Source organism: Bos mutus, chromosome 21 (genome assembly GCF_027580195.1).
Source record: "Bos mutus isolate GX-2022 chromosome 21, NWIPB_WYAK_1.1, whole genome shotgun sequence".
NCBI classification, from domain to species: domain Eukaryota; kingdom Metazoa; phylum Chordata; class Mammalia; order Artiodactyla; family Bovidae; genus Bos; species Bos mutus.
The window spans coordinates 25,871,612-25,892,815 of record NC_091637.1 but is presented as its reverse complement, the minus strand read 5'-3'; the positions used below and the strand labels follow the sequence as shown (position 1 = coordinate 25,892,815).

The following is a 21,204-nucleotide window of genomic DNA, read 5'->3' as shown; positions in this document are numbered from 1 at the left end:
TCTTCAGCCGGCTGCGCCAGGCTGGCTCCTCCCCGGGGCCCCTGACGCCCGCGCGCCACCGACCCGCCCCCCGTTGAAGCTCGCCTCCCCCTTGCCCAAGTCGGGCGGGGGCCCCGGGCCCCGGCCGGACCCGGGCGGGCTCTGGCGGCCGCTCTGGGAGACGCAGACCCGAGCCCGCGGAGCCTGGGGGAACCCGGGCGCGCGGAGTCCGCCGGCGGCGGCGGAAGCAGCCAGGTGAGGGCGCTGGAGCCCAGGACACGAGAGGAGCAGCCGCGGCTAGCAGCGGAGAGCCTCTTTGCGCTCGGAGGGCTTGGGGTCGTGGTGCGTAAGCCTGAATCCCCGCTCCAAACCAGCGAGGGGAGAGGCTCTCTCGGAGAAAGCCTAGCACCTAGCACAGAATCGCGGAGAGATGAGGTTCAGGGTTATTAAGTCTCAGAATATTTTTTTTTTCCTAATCTTATCAGGGTGTAATAGGGAAGAACAAATCTGAATCAGTATTAGATGTGTATCTTTTGCTTTAACCTTTGTATTCTATTACTTTAACAGTGTTGCCTGTAGCCTGGAATATAAAGGATAGCCCATTCTCAAGGCTCTGACCTTTGAGGATAACACTTGTTCTTGCATAGAGAGAGAAAAAGTTTCAGAACAGAGAGTAACATTTGTCTTGTTGGAGGTTTATAGGAACACTGTGACCCGATTTCAGTGGACAAAGATTACTGCACCAAGACATTTGCAACCACCAACCTTGTCCTGTCCCTCACCTTGCCTTTAAAAATGCTTTGCTGAAACTCTTCCCGGAGTTCCAGGTTTTGAGGTCCTGCAATAGACTTTTTTTGCACCAAATTCCGACATTTCGGTTTGCTTGGCCTCACTGTGTGTTGGGCACACAAGCTTGCCTTTGGTAAGGAGAGGGTGGCTTTAGAAAGAGATCCTAGCATAAGATTAAGCAGTTGCTCCGAGTGGAAGACCCGTGGGCTTTTCTGTCAAAGAGATCTTGGTTTGAAACCAGAGTCAGACACGCTAGGTATGTGACTGCGGATGGGGATCTTATCACTCCCTGGTGGCTCAGACGGTAAAGAATCTGCCTGCAATGCGGGAGACCTGGGTTCCATCCCTGGGTCAGGAAGATCCCTTGGTGAAGGGAATGGCAACCCACTCTAGTTCTCTTGCCAAAAGAATCCCATGGAAAGAGGAGCCTGGTGGGCTACAGCCCATGAGGTTGCAAAGAGTCAGACACGACTGAGAGAATAACACTTTCACGTTCACAGGGATCTTAACCTTCCAGGGCCTCAGTTTCCTTATCAGGAAAAGGTGTTGCTTCCTTACCAACTTGTAGGATGTGAGGGCACAGTAGTGCAGGTACCTAGTTCACAGCAGGTCTTCAGTAAGTTAGACTCCTCCCTGTATGTGGGGGAGAGCTCTCTACCTTTGACTGGACACACTGAGGCCCTCCAGGGTCAGATCAAAAGGCACAACTGGTCTAGATATTTCCCTGCTGGAAGAAACAGTCCTAGTGGAAAGAGCCCATAACAGGGCCCTAGGGCACCTGGCATCTTCTCCCAACTCAGCCACTAACTTGCTTTGTGGTTTGGAGTCATCCATTCTCCTTCTCTGTTTGCTGTACCTCTTCCACTTTCCTAGAGCTTACAGCTCAGTCACTCACCTGGTGGACTGGAATCCTCCTAGAAGAGCTAGTCCTTTCTCCCTTCCCTTCCAGCGCAAGTGAAAACTGACTCTGCAGGTACGGTTCTCATTCTAGGCAGCACACATCGCACTGTGAATCCATGTCTAGACTTTGAAGTCAGACAGAAGCTGCTGGACTCTGTGTCTGTGTTTTCTGCACTGGGACAGAAGCCTTAATTACCTGACTAAACTAGGGAAGCAATGCCTTGCCTCTCCAGACCTTTCTCCGAAAACTGATCTTGACCACCCCTAGGTCCCTTACCAGGATTCTCAGCCTTTCTTGACAGGTAGCAGGCTGGGTGCTATGGCAGGTTCTCCCCTCCCCACCTCTCCCCCACCCAGCCTTTCCTTTCTAGCAAATTTAGATAGAATGTACCCAAGGGCCCCCGCATCCCTTCCTTAATTCCTGATTTCTTTTCTTTCTTAATAAAATCCCCTAGACACCAGGCATTTGGAGAATGCTGAGCATTTAGTCCAAATGGAGACCTTGGACCAACCTTGAATCAGCCTTGCTTAAAGCAGTGAGAGTGATAAGCAGGCTCCCAGCCGCCCGCCCCCTCCCCCACCCCGCCCTATCAGGAGAGAGTAGATTGGAGACCTGCATGACACGAGGTCTCTGGTGAGACGCCTGTATCACAGGCCTCTGAGAGATGAAGCCAGTAAAGGAGGATTCCTGTCTGCTGATGGGATCTGAGAAGTGCTTAGTCATGTTTTCTCAAAGCCCAGAAATGCCCAGCACATTCCTCGGTGTCCAGCTTTCTTTATCACAGACTGATGCCCCTGGGGAAAGAATGATGCTGATGAATTACAAACAGGCTCTGCGTGTCTTAAACCAGATTCTCCAGCCAGAGCTCCATTCAGCACTTCCACTCAGCACTCAGTGATGGACGGGGTATGTGGGCAGTTCTTTTTTTGGATGAATGTTGGCAGCATGACTCTGACATAATTACTACCCATACTTTCCTCAATCCAAGGTCTTGTTCTTATAAATGCAGGCACAGGAGCTGGTCAAGAAAGGCCATGCTGTGTTTTCTGGTTCGTGTCAGAATCCCCCAGCAAAATCTCCAGATAGGGAAGAAAATAATCTTTTTTATTTATTAAAAAGAAAAAAATTTTTTTTTTGGCCTTGATGCGTGTGGGATCTTAGTTCCCTGATCAGGGATTGAACCCATACCCCCTGCATTGGAAGCATGTAGTCTTAACCACTGGACCACCAGGGAAACCCCAGGAAGTAATCTTAAATGGTATGACTCCATCCAGAAAGCCTGCTGTGCCTCCATGTGCATCTGCCTCCAGCTTACCTTTCTCAGAGGAGGTGAAGCCCCCTCCACCACATCCTTAGAGCAGAATGGTCTGCCTGCTTGCTGCTCCCATAAGCTGCCCAAGTCTGGTATTTTCAGTCAGCTGGCTGGATCTAACTCTGTCACTTAGAGCAGGAGTAACCACACTCTACTCTCTGGCCAGCAAAGGTAGTCCTTGCTGCAAAAGCAGCCTCCCTGTGTGACATTTAAAAGCCGGCCACAGCTGTGGCTTCATCCTTCAAGCACCACTGCTGGTTTTCCCAGGCAAACAGTGGACAAATCTGGGGCAACAGGGGGGCATGGAGAGTTGGGAAGAAGCTGGGGTAAGGAGTGAGTACTGTCCGTTCAAGGCTTCCAGCAAACCCCACAAGAAAATCCCACTCAGGGATACCAGTCCTAATTGTTGTTGTTGTTGTTCAGTCGCTCAGTCTTGTCTGACTCTTTGCAACCCCACAGACTGCAACATGCCAGGCTCCCCTGTCCTCCACTAGCTCCTGGAATTTGCTCAGACTTAACATCCATTGAGTCAGTGATGCCATCCAATCATCTTGTTCTCTGCTGCACCCTTCTCCTATTGCCTTCAATCTTTCCCGGCATCAGGGTCTTTTCCAGTAAGTTGGCTCTTCACATCAGGTGGCCAAAGTATTGGAGCTTCAGCTTCAGCAACAGTCCTTCCAACGAATATTCAGGGTTGATTTCCTAACTTTAGAATTTCCTCTAACAGCTATCACAAATAATGGGAATTTTTAAATTCCACCAACAGGGGTCGCCCTTGGACACTGAGCCTGAAGCTGGCACGATGCTGCTACTGATAACTCGCTTCAGTCGTGTCCGACTCTGTGTGACCCCATAGACGGCAGCCCACCAGGCTCCTCTGTCCCTGGGATTCTCCAGGCAAGAATACTGGAGTGGGTTGTCATTTCCTTCTCCATAAGCTGTTATGGAAAAGGGGAAATTCCCAGCCCTGGGCCCTGCGGCCAGATTTCCAGGACTCTAACTGCTCAGTTCCTGTTTTGTTGGATGCGGATGAGGTTGCCCAGCTGAGAAGGGACAAGTGCTCAGTTTTTCTGGTGAGTGGAGGTCCACACTGGAATTTGAGATGGGAAGTTCTAGAACACTGGCCAACCACTTAGGAGCTCTGAAAATAGATTTCTACGTCTTCCTCTTCGATGTCATCATTATCATACAGAAAGAACATGCTTTCCTGTGTTTTTCTCTGTCTAAAAAATACATATAAACTTGTATGTGTATACATGATGTTTTCGTATCACTTAGTTCTTTTTCCTAGATGCAAAAACCATATATATTCTTTGTAAAATAGCAAACAAAAAGACTTTGAAAATTCAGAAACTGAACAAAGGAGAAATCACCTAACTGTAAATATTATGTGTGTAATTGAGACATTACAAAAATCTTAGAAAATACAGAAAAGCCCAAAGAAAAACTATCACTTCTATTCAAAGATCTTCTCTGTTAACTCATAGTATATAACCAAGTATTCTTCCATAGATAAGTTACATATACAGATGTGCAAATATGTACATGTGGTACTCTGTTGGCCATAAAGCTTGTTTGGGAACCCATTCTGGCCAACCCAATAAATATTCAGTAAGTAGTTCAATGTTAAACTCAAAATCTTTCTCCACCAGGTCACATATCCCGGGAGACAAGGAGCAGATCAGATCAGATCAGTCGCGTCTGACTCTTTGCGACCCCATGAATCGCAGCACGCCAGGCCTCCCTGTCCATCACCAACACCTGGAGTTCACCCAGACTCACATCCATCGAGTCAGTGATGCCATCCAGCATCACTGGAATAGCCCCTCTGTCGTCCCCTTCTCCTCTTGCCCCCAATCCCTCCCAGCATCAGAGTCTTTTCCAATGAGTCAACTCTTCACATGAGGTGGCCAAAGTACTGGCGTTTCAGCTTTAGCATCATTCCTTCCAAAGAAATCCCAGGGCTGATCTCCTTTAGAATGGATTGGTTGGATCTCCTTGCAGTCCAAGGGACTCTCAAGAGTCTTCTCCAACACCACAGTTCAAAAGCATCAATTCTTTGGCACTCAGCCTTCTTCACAGTCCAACTCTCATATCCATACATGACCACAGGAAAAACCATAGCCTGGACTAGACGGACCTTTGTTGGCAAAGTAATGTCTCTGCTTTTGAATATGCTATCTAGGTTGGTCATAACTTTCCCTCCAAGGAGTAAGCGTCTTTTAATTTCATGGCTGCAATCAACATCTGCAGTGATTTTGGAGCCCAGAAAAATAAAGTCTGACACTGTTTCCACTGTTTACCCATCTATTTCCCATGAAGTGATGGGACCGGATGCCATGATCTTCGTTTTCTGAATGTTGAGCTTTAAGCCAACTTTTTCACTCTTCACTTTCATCTTCATCAAGAGGCTTTTTAGTTCCTCTTCAATTTCTGCCATAAGGGTGGTGTCATCTGCATATCTGAGGTTATTGATATTTCTCCCGGCAATCTTGATTCCAGCTTGTGTTTCTTCCAGCCCAGCGTTTCTCATGATGTACTCTGCATATAAGTTAAATAAACAGGGTGACAATATACAGCCTTGACGTACTCCTTTTCCTATTTGGAACCAGTCTGTTGTTTCATGGCCAGTTCTAACTGTTGCTTCCTGACCTGCATACAAATTTCTCAAGAGGCAGATCAGGTGGTCTGGTATTCCCATCTCTTTAAGAATTTTCCACAGTTTATTGTGATCCACACAAAGGCTTTGGCGTAGTCCATAAAGCAGAAATAGATGTTTTTCTGGAACTCTCTTGCTTTTTCGATGATTCAGCGGATGTTGGCAATTTGATCTCTGGTTCCTCTGCCTTTTCTAAAACCAGCTTGCACATCTGGAAGATCACGGTTCACATATTGCTGAAGCCTGGCTTGGAGAATTTTGAGCATTACTTTACTAGTGTGTGAGATGAGTGCAATTGTGTGGTAGTTTGAGCATTCTTTGGCATTGCCTTTCTTTGGGATTGGAATGAAAACTGACCTTTTCCAGTCCTGTGGCCGCTACTGAGTTTTCCAAACTTGCTGGCATATTGAATGCAGCACTTTCACAGCATCATCTTTCAGGATTTGGAATAGCTCAACTGGAATTCTATCACCTCCACTAGCTTTGTTCGTAGTGATGCTTTCTAAGGCCCACTTGACTTCACATTCCAGGATGTCTGGCTCTAGGTCAGTGATCACACCATCGTGATTATCTGGGTCGTGAAGATCTTTTTTGTACAGTTCTTCTGTGTATTCTTGCCATCTCTTCTTAATATCTTCTGCTTCTGTTAGGTCCATACCATTTCTGTCCTTTATCGAGCCCATCTTTGCATGAAATGTTCCTTTGGTATCTCTAATTTTCTTGAAGAGATCTCTAGTCTTTCCCATTCTGTTGTTTTCCTCTGTTTCTTTGCATTGATCGCTGAAGAAGGCTTTCTTATCTCTTCTTGCTATTCTTTGGAACTCTGCATTCAGATGTGTATATCTTTCCTTTTCTTCTTTGCTTTTCGCTTCTCTTCTTTTCACAGCTATTTGTAAGGCCTCCCCAGACAGCCATTTTGCTTTTTTGCATTTCTTTTCCATGGGGATGGTCTTGATCCCTGTCTCTTGTACAATGTCACGAACCTCATTCCATAGCTCATCAGGCACTCTATCAGATCTAGGCCCTTAAATCTATTTCTCACTTCCACTGTATAATAATAAGGGATTTGATTTAGGTCATACTTGAATGGTCTATTGGTTTCCCCTACTTTCTTCAATTTAAGTCTGAATTTGGCAATAAGGAGTTCATGGTCTGAGCCACAGTCAGCTCCTGGTCTTGTTTTTGCTGACCGTATAGAGCTTCTCCATCTTTGGCTGCAAAGAATATAATCAATCTGATTTTGGTGTTGACCATCTGGTGATGTCCATGTATAGAGTCTTCTCTTGTGTTTTTGGAAGAGGGTGTTTGTTATGACCAGTGCATTTTCTTGGCAAAACTCTATTAGCCTTTGTCCTGCTTCATTCATTCATGGACCTACAGTGTGTGTGGGCATTTAATTGCTCAACCATGTACTACTTTTTCAGCCCCATGGACTGTAGTCCACAAGGCTTCTCTGTCCATGGAATTTTCCCAGGCAAGAATACTGGAGTGGGTTGCCATTTCCTACTTCAGGGGATCTTTCTGACCCAGGGACTGAACCCATATCTCTGTGTCTCCTGCACTGGCAGGCGGATTCTTTACCAGTACTGCCACCTGGGAAGCCCTTTACTTGCTCCTATAATGTCCAACAGAGAGTTGGTATGTAAGAAGTGTTTACACTGTAAATGAATGAATACACAGATGGAACTTTTTTATTTGTATTGTTTTGTTGGCTGTGCCATGCAGCTTGCAGGGTCTTAGTACCCCAACCAAGGATTGAACCCTGCAGTCAAAGCCCCGAGTTCTAACCACTGGACCACCAGGGATTTCTCCAGATGAACATTTTTAATTAAAATGGTATACACGCAGTTGATAGAAAAAGAGACCCAAATAGTTTGTAAACATTTGCAAAGAAAAAAAAAAACAAACATTTGCAAAGAGACTCATGTTTGCCCATAAACAAAGAAATGCAAAGTAATGCTATGTTGAAATCCCTATCAGATTGGCAAAAATTCAAGTGTTTGATGATACCACTTTTGCTGGGGTTGGGGTGAGGTTGGGAAACAGAGCCTTGCCTCATACCTGGCTGATGAAAGCTCCATTTAGTACAACCTCTGAGGGCAGTTGGCCAAGATTTTTGAGAATGTACATAATATTTGACTCAGCAGTTCCACTTACAGGAATTTATCCTATAGCTAGAGTTGCACCATGTGTGAAATGACATGTCCAGAGTTATACATTGCAGCCCTATTTGTAATCACAAAAAATTAGAAACAGCCTCATCGCTTAGTGGTAGGGCTACCTAACATGTTACATTCATATAATAGAAAGTTGTGTAGTCACTGAGTTGTGTCCAACTGTGTCCAACTGTCCCCATGGACTACAACCTACCAAGCTCCTCTGTCCATGGGATTTCTCAAGCAGGAATACTGGAGTGGGTTGCCATTCCCTACTCCAGGGGATTTTCCCAACCCAGGGATCAAACCTGTGTCTCCTGCATTGACAGGTGGATTCTTTACCAATGAGCCACCAGGAAAGTCCATATAAAAGAATACTATGCAGCTATTTTTTTAAAAAAGAATAAGGATCAGTTTTATGTATTAAAATGAAAAATCAAAGTGTAAATCAATGTATATAACAAGCTACTATTTGTCCAAAAGGGGAAAGGAAAAAGGGTTATTTGCATTTACTTACAGATGCATAAGAAATCATCTAGGATGCTATATAAGACACCAGTAACATGGTTTCCTATCTTACTGGTGATGGTTTTGGTGGGGCGAAAGGATGATGAAAGATACAAATAAAAAAATAGACATTTTTGTTGTGTAGGGTTTTATGCTTTTTCATTTTTGAACCAAGTAAATGAACTACCTGAGGAAAAAGTGAATAATTTTTAAATGGCAAAAGATTATGTTCATATGTAATAATAAGCCTTTGTTATTTAATAGTATACTGTATACACATTTCCCCAAGTCTTTTTTTGTTTTTGGTTGTGCTAGGTCTTCACTGCTGTGAGTGGGCTTTCTCTAGTTGCAGCGATCAGGAGCTACTCTTCATTATGGTGCATGGCCTTCTTGTGAGGACTTCTCTTGTGGAGCACAAGCTCTAGGTGCATGGGCTTCAGTGGTTGCAGCATGTAGGCTTAGCAGCTGTGGCTCGTGGGCTTAGTTTCTCTGTGGCCTGTGGAATCCTCCCAGATCGAGGATCAAACCTACTAGGTCCCCTGCTTTGGGAGGTGGACTCCTATGCACTGTACCACAAGGGAAGTCCCTTCCTAAATCTTAAGTCTCCATCAACAGTATGTTTGAATGGTATACTGTTCCCTAATAAGGATATAATTTATACTATCAATCCCCTAATATTGGTTTCAGTATTCTAAATAAGACTATGATTTCAAACACCTTTGCACCTCTCTATCATTATTTCCTTGGGATCAATGTCAGGTTGCATCAACTTAAACCCAGCTTACCCTTTAGAAAAGTTGGATCAGTCTCCATTCTAACAGTCTATGCCAGTGGGCCTCTTTCCCTGAATTCACTTTAATACCTGGTATTCTTGTTTTTTAACCCATTGCCAACATAGTATAAAAATATATTTCATTGTAGTATTAGTTTTCATTGTTTCTAGTGGAACACTTTGATGTCTGAGCATTTGTAGTTCTTCCTTTGGAAGTTGCCTGCTCCGGAAGAGAACATGTCACGGACCAATCACACCAAACCTTTGTGAGCTTAGTAGATGCTATGGAAGAATTGCTGCAGTGAGGACTCTAAACCGTTTTGACATTAGACAGTTTCTTGGCAGGTCACGGAAGCACCGCTCCGTGCTTCCATATTTCTCCAGCGGTATACAGATAGCCAACAAGCACATGCAGATACCCAACATCACTAATCATTAGGGAAATCAAAACCTCAGTGAAATACTCCTTCACACCCATTACATTAGCCACTATAAACAAAAACAAAATATAGACGATCACAAGTGTTGGCAAGGATGTGGAGAGATTGTACACTATTGGTGAGAATGTAAAATGAGGCAGACACTATGGAAAATAACATGGCTTTTTCAAAAAAACTAAAACTAGAACTACCAGGGACTTCCCTGGTGGTCCAGTGGTTGGGATCCTGTACTTCCACTGCAGGGGCAGGAGATCAATGTCTGGTGGGGGAACTAAGATGTAGCCAAAAAAGAGAGATAGTCATTTTATTATCTGCTGTATTCCCGGTGACCAGAGCAGTTCCTCCATAAACTAAGAGGCACTTCACAAACATTTGTTTTCTTCCTGTGCTCAGTTACTCAGTCATGTCCGACTCTTTGTGACCCCATGGACTGTAGCTCTCCAGGCTCTTCTGTCCATGGGATTCTCCAGGTAAGAATACTGGAGTGGGTTGCCATTTCCTTCTCCATCACTGCCTGAATACATATTAATTACTTCACTATAACATCAGTTGGGCTTCCCAGGTGGCACTTGCAGTAAAGAATCCACCTGCCAATGCGGGAGACACAGGTTCAATCCCTGGTCAGGAAGATCCCCTGGAGAAGGAAATGGCACCCCACTCTAGTATTCTTGCCTAGAGAATCCCATGGACAGAGGAGCCTGGCGAGCCACAGTCCATTGGGTCACACAGAGTAGGACACGACTGAATGACTGAGCACAAAGCATAGGGACGGCAAACATGATTGATTTGTCATGGATCTTGAGATGTTTGGGACCTTTCTCCAATGATCAATGAATTCATTTTTAATTCTCGTAATGCCATTGGGAGCAGAGTGTGTTTAGTTGACAGCTCCATGTTTACATTTCAGGATCAATAGGACACTGCTCAAAGAGATCTCTTCATCTCTTTTCTGCAGGGCAGACGTGAAGCCACTCCTCATGACTCAAATGGTGCTGCCATTGGGTACCCTGTCAGCTCTCCCCGATCCTGGGTTCTCCTGGAAGCTTGTAGAGAATTCTGTTGTGGAATCACAGTACCATGCGTGTTTGCTTCCCTCTCGTCCTTTTCCTCCCCTTCCTCTTCCTTCCTTCCTCAGCTGTGAGCTCTGAGGACCAGACATGCATCTTACTCTTCCCTCCGTCCCCAGACTAACACAGTGACAGACTGAGTAGATGCTCAGCAGATTCAGTAATAAATAAATAGCATTTCTCCAATGAGATTCACAGAATACTCCCAAAGATAAACTCCTGGCCTGGGAAACAAATATGTATAGATAAAATGGTATTTGAATACTCCATGAAATTCCTAGACAGCCAAGACAAAGGGTTTGGTTTTGCTTTTACTGCTAATACCCTTAGCTACAACATGTATACCTCATGGTTTCAATGGCAACATAATAAACACATTTGGTATGTTTTTGTATGATGCCATGCAATCTTTTGCCTTCTTTCCAAAAGTATAGAAAGTACAGCAAAGCCTCATTCTACTGAAAATGGACACTGTTGTTCATGGTGTCCATAAACTGTTAATGTAGCTATATTGAGCATACAGGTTCTGCTTCTTTTACTGTAATTTTATTGCAGTGGTGATAATGAGACCTGTTAACGTATCACAAGCCTCTTCAATATTAGAAAAGACGAAGGAATAAATAGCAATGTACTTGCTATATTTAACTTCTAGGGTCCTAAAGTAAATTGCTTGAGAAAACTGGATCCCGGAGATTACAAATTTGAATTTGGAATTTTGAAGTGTGTCCGTATTCCACTGGAGATCAAAGACGCTGAACCAAAAGAACTGTGACCTGACCGACATGACAGCCGTGGACTGGGCCAAGCTTCTTTTTGAGAGGGCAGCTTAGCTCGATGATTATGACTTTGGTGGAACTAAGGTGACTGACAGTGGAAAGAACTGGGACATGAAAGTCCTTAAAAAGTTATTGATGATTTTGTTTATGTTACACACCTTTACACTTTGTGCAGGAAAAAAAAGAAAGGACAGTGGTGTGGAAATGGACTACAGGTAAACTGCCACTAAATCAGCTGTTCTCGGGCAATTCTCTACCTAGATCACCTCTTATATAAAAATGCAATGTGTGTGTGTGCTCATTCGCTCAGTTGTATCTGATTCTTAGCAACCCCATGGACTGTTGCCCACCAGGCTCCTCCGTCTGTGGAATTCTCCAGGCAAGAATACTGGAGTGGGTTGCCATGCTCTCCTCCAGGGCCTCTTCCCAACCCAGGGATTGAACCCACATCTCTTGCATCTCCTGCATTGGCAGGCAGGTTCTTTACCACTGAGCCACCTGGAAAACCCAATAAAAATGCAGGTAAGCAGGCTAATCTGGACGTTACAGACTGACACCCTGCAGAGCCCAGGGCTGCAGGGGTGCCTCATTTGGCCCTGCAAGTGTATATTTGTCATAATAACAACTGTCTCTTCACATCCCCACTTCTCTACTCAGTACTGCCTCACACCTGGCCCACTGTATGCATTCACGATGCTCTCTGCCCCTGTAAGTGTCAGCAACTGTCATCTCTGGACTAAACACAATGTTTTCCATGGGATGCTGAAGAAAGAGGTGTCTATGCTATATCTGAGGCAAAAAGCTGGATTTGTTGTTTGTGAGGGCAGGAGGACAGATAATTAGATAGTTGGATGGCATCACTGACTCAATGGACGTGAGTCTGAGCAAACTCTGGGAGATGATGAAGGACAGGGAATCCTGGTGTGCTGTAGTTCATGTAGTCTCAAAGAGTCAGACATGACTGAGCAACTGAACAACGACAAAACACAGTAAACTATGGATTTCTTAGTGAGCGTTTGGGAAGCGTGTGGCTGGGGATTAGTGGACTCTTAACAGTGGGAGTATTCAGGCACTAAGTGACCTTTAGCAAAGAAGCCAGGTCACTGCAACAAGGCTCTTGCTGATTGGCTGGCACTCAGAAGCATGTGTACTGACCGGAGGAGGCTGTCAGTGATGAATTGGGACAGCTTTAAAACCTGTTCCCCTGGTACTTGTTCCAGGGGCCAAAGAACAAGGAGTCTTTTCCTGAACTCCTCTCAGTAGGACCCTTTTTGGATTTAAACATCAAATAATCCAGCTCAGAGATTTGCAAAATTTGTGTGTGCGTGCTTAGTCGCTCAGTCGTGTCTGAGTCTTTGCAACCCCATGGACTGTAGCCCTCCAGGCTCGTCTGTCCGTGGAATTCTGCAGGCAAGAATACTGGAGTGGGTTGCCATTTCCTCCTCCAGGGGATCTTCCTGACCCGTGGACGGAACCTGCGTTTCCTACATTGGCAGGCAGTTTCTTTACCACTGAGCCACCTGGGAAGCCTTTCAAACTGAAATGAAGCAAATCAGATCCCCTGGAGGACTTGTTAAACAGGCTGTTGGGTCCCTCCCCTGCAGAGTTTTTGATTCTGCGGGTATGGGATGGTGTTAAGAATCCACACTTCTGATGAGTTCGCAGGTGATGGTGACACTGCTGGTCCAGGGACCACACCTTGAGAACTATTGGTCCAGCAGTGTTGGATTTGAAGGTAATCAAAGAAAGTGTTTAGAGGGTTTCCTCCGCAGCTCAGTGGTAAATAACCCACCTGCCAATGCAGGAGCCTCAGCTTCGATCCCTGATCAGGAAGATCCCCTGGAGAAGAAAATAGCAGCCCACTCCAGTATTCTTGCCTGGAAAATCCCATGGACAGAGGAGCCTGGAGGGCTACCTTCCATGAGGTCTCAAAGAGTCAGACATGACTTAGCGACTAAACGACAGAATATTTGGAGACTACCCTGGTGGTCCAGTGGTTAGGGCTCCATGCTTCCATTGCTGGGCGCCATGGTTCAATCTCTGGTTAAGAAACTAAGTTCCCACAAGCTGCATGGCATGGCCAAAAAAATTTTTTTTTTTTTTTTTTTTTTCAAAAAATTTTTTAACTGAAAAAAAAAAAATATATATAAAGGTTGCAAAGAGTTGGACATGACTTAGCAACTAATCAACAACAACAGTAACAATATATATATACTTAACACAATATGATACTAGTGAGTCTAAGAATTCTGTAAATGATTTTGTAAAATGGTTTTTAATCACAGCCATATCTACATACCTTTGAAAACTAATGGTAAATATATAGGAGAAAGATAATACTTACTCCTGCTAAAATTAATGACTAGAAAATATGAATTCCAGGACATATTGTAGAAACTCTGTCTCATCCTTTCCCTCCTCTCCCTTCCCTCTCTTCCCCACTCTAAAGGTGTGGTCCATCCTGTCCTGGGGGATCCTAGACCTGATAACTTCCCAGGGGAGCTCCAGGCAGCAGATGGCAGTTTAACACATGAACTTCTGGTCAAGGTATGAGTCACATTAGTGCTGCTAAGTTGCTACAGTCACTCTGACTCTTTGTGACCCTCTGGATCGTAGCCTACCAGGCTCTGTTTCTTATAGAATGTTGTCCAAGGGATTCTTCAGGCAAGAATACTGGGGTGGGTTACCATGCCATATTAGTAAACTGATGTACATCAAAAATACAGGGGGCAAGGAAGCTTACAAGACAGTGGGGGGAGGCTGGCTGACTTTCGAAACTCTTTCATGTCCTCAAGGAGAATGGCCCGTTTGTTTCAGTGTAAGTGCCGGGTGATATCAGGTTGTTCTGTGTCTTTGAAGATAAACCATGCTGCCGGCAGGACACACACTGTCCTCAGAAGGAGAGCCTGGCACTCTCCTGAGTTTACACTTTTACCTTCTGGTGGGGGTTGGTGGGGGCGGGGGTGGTTGTTCAATGTAAGTGTACAAGAGAGAATTCAAAACACTTTGTGTTTCTGGAGAGGAATATTTTTACCAAGAAAATTCTTATTAAGGAAAAAAAAGCCCCCAGGGATTCTATTCTACACAAAAGCCAGTGCTCTGTGTGATATGGAGAGTGAATAGAGACTCGGCACATACTGAATAACGCTGCCCTGTACCCACATCTTCCCGGGAGGATTTTACTAATGTGTTCACGTGCGAAATTCTTTGAGGAGAGACCACAGTGTTCTATTTCTACAGCTGATAAGAGCTGGTAATTTTATTGAGAGCTCAGTACGTTCTTTATACAGTCCTCACCTCAGTGTTATGATGTAAATCCTGAGTCACTCTCATTTTACAAGCAAGGAAACTGAGGCACAGAGAGGGCACACGGCGTCCCTGTGACACACAGCGAGATGCAGGCTCAGGCAGAGGGACTCCACACGTGCAAGCTGAACCCCGAGGTCATCAACATCTCAAAGGCCTAGAGACTCCATCCCTTTAATTACCTTCTCGGTTGTCTCGTTTTCTTTAGAACGCATTGTGATCTGACTTTTTCATGTGCTCACCTACTACTGTCTGTTTCCCCTCCTAGCAGAGAAGCTGCAAGAGGACAAGGGCTTTGTCTGCTCACTGCTGCATCCTTAGAACCAAAAACATTTGTGAAAGGAAGGAAAGGAGGAAAGGAGGAAGGGAGGGAGGGAGAAGGGCAGGGAGGGATGGGAGGAGGGACAGAATGAATTCTGTGTATGAGTCTGCTTGGTAAATGAGACTTGACAAAAGAATGCCTGTTATATTCTGTTTTCTTCTATTGACGGCTAGTTGTCCAGAATGATCTTGTTTTTTAATTTTTATTAAAGATGTGGACCATTTCTAAAGTCTTTATTGAATTTGTTACAATATAGCTTCTGTTTTATGTTTCTGGCTTTTTAAACACGAGGTGTATGGGATCTTAGTTCCCCAACCAGGATCGAACCAACACATTGGGAGGTGAAGTCTCAACCACTGAACCGCCCAGGAAGTCCTGGTCTTGTTTTTAAAGAAAAAGCCCCATCAGTTTCTTGCACTGAAAAGAACAGAGCTCACCTTTAAGGTGACAGCAGGCAGTCCAGAGGGTGCAGCACCACCCGGCTACATCCACCGGCCCTTTGTGTGCAACTTCCCTTAGGTCACCCTGAGACCCACGTGAGCCATGCTCACGTGGCTGTGTGTGTGTGTTGGGGGGCTGTCCCAGGCTTCCTTCCAGTATGTCAGGTGGGTCATCTCTGATGAGTGGGATTAGTAAAGCAGGAGAGAGGAGACAAGAGCCTCTCATTTTTCTACTTTAAATACGCCTGTATTGCTCGAATCCCACCCCCGCCCATGAGTATCTGTTATTTCTAGACTGAAACACAAGCAATAAACAATATCAAAAGAAGAATTTGTAAGTCAGGAATTGGCAAACTACAGCCCATGAGCCAAATCTGGCCCACCACCTGCTTTGTAAATCAGGTTTTCTTGGAATACAGGCCTACCCCTTCATTTACATACTGGCTATGGTTGCTTTAGTGCAACTATGGTAGGGTTCAAGGGTGGAGACCCTATGGCCCTCGAAACCAAAAAGATTTACTCTCCAACATTCTATAGGAAACATTTTCTGACCCTTGATCTAAAATAGTTTCTTTTAAATTCCTTATAGTCCCCCCCAACTGCCCCCCCAACCCCGCCCCATAGAAACGAGACACAGAGAAACGAGTTAACAGAACTGGATTCTTTCTTCCTACTAGGAAGGTAGCGTGTGCTAGTTGCTCAGTCGTGTCTGACTGTTTGTGACTCTCAGCCGAAAAAAAAACCTTTCTTAGCATTTCTAGGAATACAAATATCTGTCTGTATATCTGAAAAGACTTAAGTAAGCTGAGGGTCAGGCACAAGTAAGCTGATTGACCACAGTACTTGACTTTTCCTTCAAGCACCCGGTAATACTTAGCCTATAATATATTTATCTGATTATTGCCTCTTTTCCCACTGTTACCAGAATGTAAGTTTTACTACATTAGGGATGTAGGAAGCATGATTTATTTATAAGGAGCTTGATATTTAGGCCACCTAAATATTTGGGGTTATTGGCATTGATTATATTTATTGATTTCTTCTTGTGGTTTTGAAAAAAAAAGTTTAATGTATTTTGAGTCTACTTATTAAAGTAATAATGAAGCAAAAGCCCATTACGGTTTCTCCAAGTAAAAGTGAGAATATCTGTTTAGCAAAATATGTCATGAAGACAATAAAGAAGTATGCCTGCATGCTCAGTCATGTCTGACTCTTTGTGACCCCATGGATTGTAGCCCGCCAGGCTCCTCTGTCCATGAGGTTCTCTAGGCAGGAATACTGGAGTGGGTTGCCATTTCTTCTTCCAGGGATCTTTCCCACCCAGGAGTTGAAGCCATGTCTCTTGTGTATCCACACTGAGCAGGCGGACTGTTTACCAACTGCGCCACCTAGAAAGCCCAGACAATAAAAAGGTGAGGAACAAACTGGGAGGATATATTTGCAGCATGTGAAAGTAAAGGATTAGTACAGGAATATATAATCACCTAGAAAAGAGAGAACTCTCTCAGAAAAGTGGACCAGAGTCATGCCCAGACATTTTACATGAAAGAACTTACAAAAGGCCCATGTGTTTTTAAAAGGTTGCTTATTCTCACACATAATCAGGGAAGTAATATTTCACATCCACTGTTTAAAGCAAAAATTCACAGTCAGAGGATGTCAAGTGTGAATGACTTGGAACTTCCCTGGCAGTCCAGTGATTAAGACTTTGTCCTTCCAGTGCAGAGAGTATGGATTTGATCCCTGGTGGGGGAACTAAGATCCCACATGCCCAGTGGCATGACCAAAAAAACTGTGTGAATGACAGGAACTTCTATCCAGCTGATGGGAGGGAAATCGGCGCTCTTCCCCTGGAAATGACTTGACATTACTTAGTGAAGCTGAACAGACAGATACCGTACAACTCCTCAGTACTCAAAATGGAGCCCTGTGATCAGCATCGCCTGGAAGCCTCCTGGAAATGCAGAATTCAGGTCCCCATTATGGACCTATGGAGTCAAGATCTGCCTTGAGATGCCCACTGGAGGCCCCTGGGGATCTTTAAAAAGCCCAGACGCCTAGGTGGTACCCAGACCGGCTAAACTGTAATCTCAGGTTGGGACATGGGCATTAGCATTTTAAAAAGCTTCTCATTTCAACCTATAACTGGGGTTAAGAAGCAGCAAACAGATGTCTCTCATATTATGAGAAACACAAAAGTATCTTTAATAGCCAAAATTTGGAAGATAACCAAAATGTCTACCAATAGCAGATTTTACACATGCATGCATGCACGCACATGCACACACACACACACCCCACACATTCTTACTATAAAGAAAAGCAGTGAGTGACTAATAGGAAATTCAGGATAGTGGTTACTCTGTGGGGTGTGGAAGGAAAAGGCATGTGATTGGAGGAGAATGGGGGAGAAAGAGAATTTTTAAAGCCCTGGTAATATTCTTTTTTTTTTTTTCTCCAGCCATGCCACGCAGCATGTGGGAGGGATCTTAATTCCCTGACCAGGGATTGAACCCACACCCCCTGCGTTGAAAGCGTGGAGTCTTAATCACTGAACCACTAGGGAAGTCTCCCTGCTAATATTCTATTTCTTATGTTCAGTAGTGGGGAATACTGGTGTTCCTTTCTTCCTCTTCAACTATAAAAATAGGGTTTATGCACTCCTTTGGATAAAATTTTAAAGTCTAAAAAATGTTTTAAGAGGGTATCTTTTACCATCCCTTCTTCTGAGTTGCCTTCTTCAAAGCACCTCACCCTTCCCCAGACCTCCTCTGCTGCTCTGCTCTGAGCTGGTTCTCTCCACGTTTGCTGAGATGTCAGAGCCGAGCAAATGGACCCACTGCTCTGCCCACCTGGATCTTTTCCACCCCAGAGATCCTGGTTCACTCCATGTCCCATCTTAGAAAGTTCTGGATGGGCTCAGGACTTACACATGCCTCGAAGGCCCATCTAAGGGGCATCTGGGAGTCCCGGGAAGGGAACTCTAAAGGGCATTAAAACAGGAGGCAGTATCTGTGTGTGTCTGGAAGGCCTGGGCCCTTCCCACCTTCACACAGACAAAGCCAGACAGGGCCAGGTGTCAACAAGCCGGGACCAGCCAAATGGTAAATCATTTAGCAGCAGAATAATGATTAAGCTACGACAGGGCAGACTGTCTTAAACTAGAGTTTTCAAAATGCTTTCTGGTTTGTTCTAAACCCAAACTCAGCCATCTAGTTAATGAGTGGGTCCAAGACACCATTACCTCTTACAAAGCATTTCTACCTACAGAATCTCATCTAATCCTCCCATGATTGCAGTGGGGATTACTACCATTTTAGAGATGAAGAAACAGGCTCAGGGCAGTTAAGAGAATTACCCAAGGACTTCCTGGTGGCATGGGCTTCCCTTGTGGCTCAGCTGGTAAAGAATCCACCTGTAAAGCAGGAGACCTGGGTTCGATTCCTGGGTTGGGAAGATCCCCTGGAGAAGGGAAAGGTTACCTACTCAGTATTCTGGCCTAGAGAACTCCATATACTGTACAGTCCATGGGGTCGCAAAGAGTCGGACACTACTGAGTGACTTTCACTTTACTGGTGGCACAGTAAGAACCAACCTGCCAATACAGGGGACATGAGTTTAATCCCTGGTCTGGGAAGGGATTGTCACGTGTCAGAGCAACTAAACTCCTGAGCCACAACTACTGAGACCATGTACTGCAGTTAGTCTGTGCTCCACAATGAGAGAAGCCATGAGAAGACCACATACCACAGCTAGAGAGTAGCCCCTGTTCTCTGCTACTAGAGAAACTCAGCACAGTCAAAATAAATAGAATAAACAAATTTTAAAATGTTTAAAATAAAATCCTTAAGAAAAAAGAGAGAGAGAGAGTTGTTCAAGATCACATGGTTACCATGGCACAAAAACTCACAGCCAGGCCTGCTGTCTCCAAGATTCTTCCAATGGTCTCAGCCCCTTCTGGGTGTGTAAATGCTCCTGCACTCGACTCTCGCACACCCAGAGATGCCCTCCTTGTGCAGAGGGCCCTGGCCAGCCCATGCCTTTCCTTGCCTGGACTTGCCTGCAGAATACATTCAAGCTCCTTAGTAACCTCTCCAAAACCTGCATTCACAGTTTCAGAGATTAAAAAATATTGGCTTTAAAAGAACTTGTAGACATGACTCTCTAGTTCAGTGACGTTAGTCCTTCAAGAATCACTGATATCTTTGAGAATCTGCTGAAACTATGCAACTTCTCCCCAGAACAATGCCCACAGACATCTCCAAGGGGCCATGAACCCCAAGACTCTTGTTGAGAACTGCAAATCAATGCTCCGTGATGACCTAGAGGGGTGGGATGGGGGGGTGGGGGTGGGAAGGAGGCTCAAGAGGGAAGGGATACATGTATACACATAGCTGATTCACATTGGTGTACAGCAGAAACATGATGTTGCAAAGCAATTATACTCCAATTAAAAAAAAAGATTGCAAATCAAGAGTTACAGTTTTGGTGTTTTCTCCAAAAAGTTAAAATAGAATTACCATACAATCCAGAAACTCCACCCAGAAGAATTGAAAGCAGGGTCTCCGATATACATATATGAGTATGATATATATGAATATGGGTATATATTCATAGCAGCACTATTCATAATAGTCAAAAGGTGGAAACAACCCAAATACCCATCAATGGATGAATGGATAAACAAAATGTGGTATACACATACAATAGAAAATTATTCAGGCTTAAAAGGAAGGGAATGGAATGTTATGATACAAATGAACCTTGACAACATTCTATTAAGTGAAATAAGCCAGTCACAAAAGGACAAATACTGTGCGACTCCACTTCCAGGAGGTCCTTAGAGTAGCCTTAGAGTAGCCAAATTCATAGAGACAGAAAGCAGAGGGGGATTTGCAGGGGTTGGGGGAGGGGAAATGAGGAGTTAGTATTTCATGGAGACACAGTTTCAGTTTAGAAAGGTGAAAAGACTTCTGGGGTAGATGGTAGTGAGGCTGCGCAACAATAAGAATGCACTTGATGCTACTGAGCTTGTGCACCCCAAATTGGTTAAGATGGTGAACTTTATGTTATATATATTTTCCTCTGGCTGGGAAGGAATAGGGTGAGGCTCCTTAGGTGGCACAGTGGTAAAGAACTCACCTGCCCACACAGATGTAAAAGACTCCAGTTCAATCCCTGGGTTGGGAAGACTGCTAAGAGAAGGGCACGGCAACCCACCCCAGTATTCTTATCTGGGAAGTCTCAGGACAGAGGAGCCTGAAGGACTACAGTCCATGGGGTTGCAAAGAGTCAAACATAACTGAGCGACTTCCACATATACACATACACTTACTTTAGAACATTTGAATCAATTTTGTGCATAAAATTAGCAGTAAAAAAAATTTTTTTTACTTCTACCAGTTTATTGCTACCAACCCATCTCCCTCTACCCTCCTTATTATGTGTGGCACAGTCATGTAACCCCATGGACTGCAGCCCACCAGGCTCCTCTGTCCATGGACTTTTCCAGACAAGAATACTGGAGTAGGCTGCCATATCCTTTTCCAAGCAGTAAAAATTTAAAGTGTCTTATTTATCCAAACCTTTGTCACGAAGGGGTATTATAATTCACATATTTATAGCACCTTCTAATTTTCAGTTCAGTTCAGTTCATTCAGTTGTGCCCGACTCTTTGCAACCCCATGAACCACAGCACACCAGGCCTCCCTGTCCATCATCAACTCCCAGAGTCCACCCAAACCCATGTCCATTGTGTTGGTGCTGCTATCCAACCAT

At 44.6% G+C, this 21,204-nt stretch overlaps 1 long non-coding RNA gene and 1 other non-coding gene across 2 annotated transcripts; both read left to right on the top strand.

The window, feature by feature from the left end:
- The first annotated feature begins 90 nt into the window (after nt 1-90).
- LOC138984403 (uncharacterized) lies at nt 91-15,011 on the top strand. Its single transcript, XR_011461668.1, has 4 exons — nt 91-234; nt 11,712-11,880; nt 13,808-13,905; nt 14,933-15,011. It is a non-coding gene; the product is annotated as an uncharacterized lncRNA (long non-coding RNA).
- On the top strand, nt 11,029-11,164 carry LOC138984515 (small nucleolar RNA SNORA1). Its single transcript, XR_011461804.1, has one exon. It is a non-coding gene; the product is annotated as a small nucleolar RNA SNORA1 (small nucleolar RNA).
- Nucleotides 15,012-21,204: the final 6,193 nt, after the last annotated feature.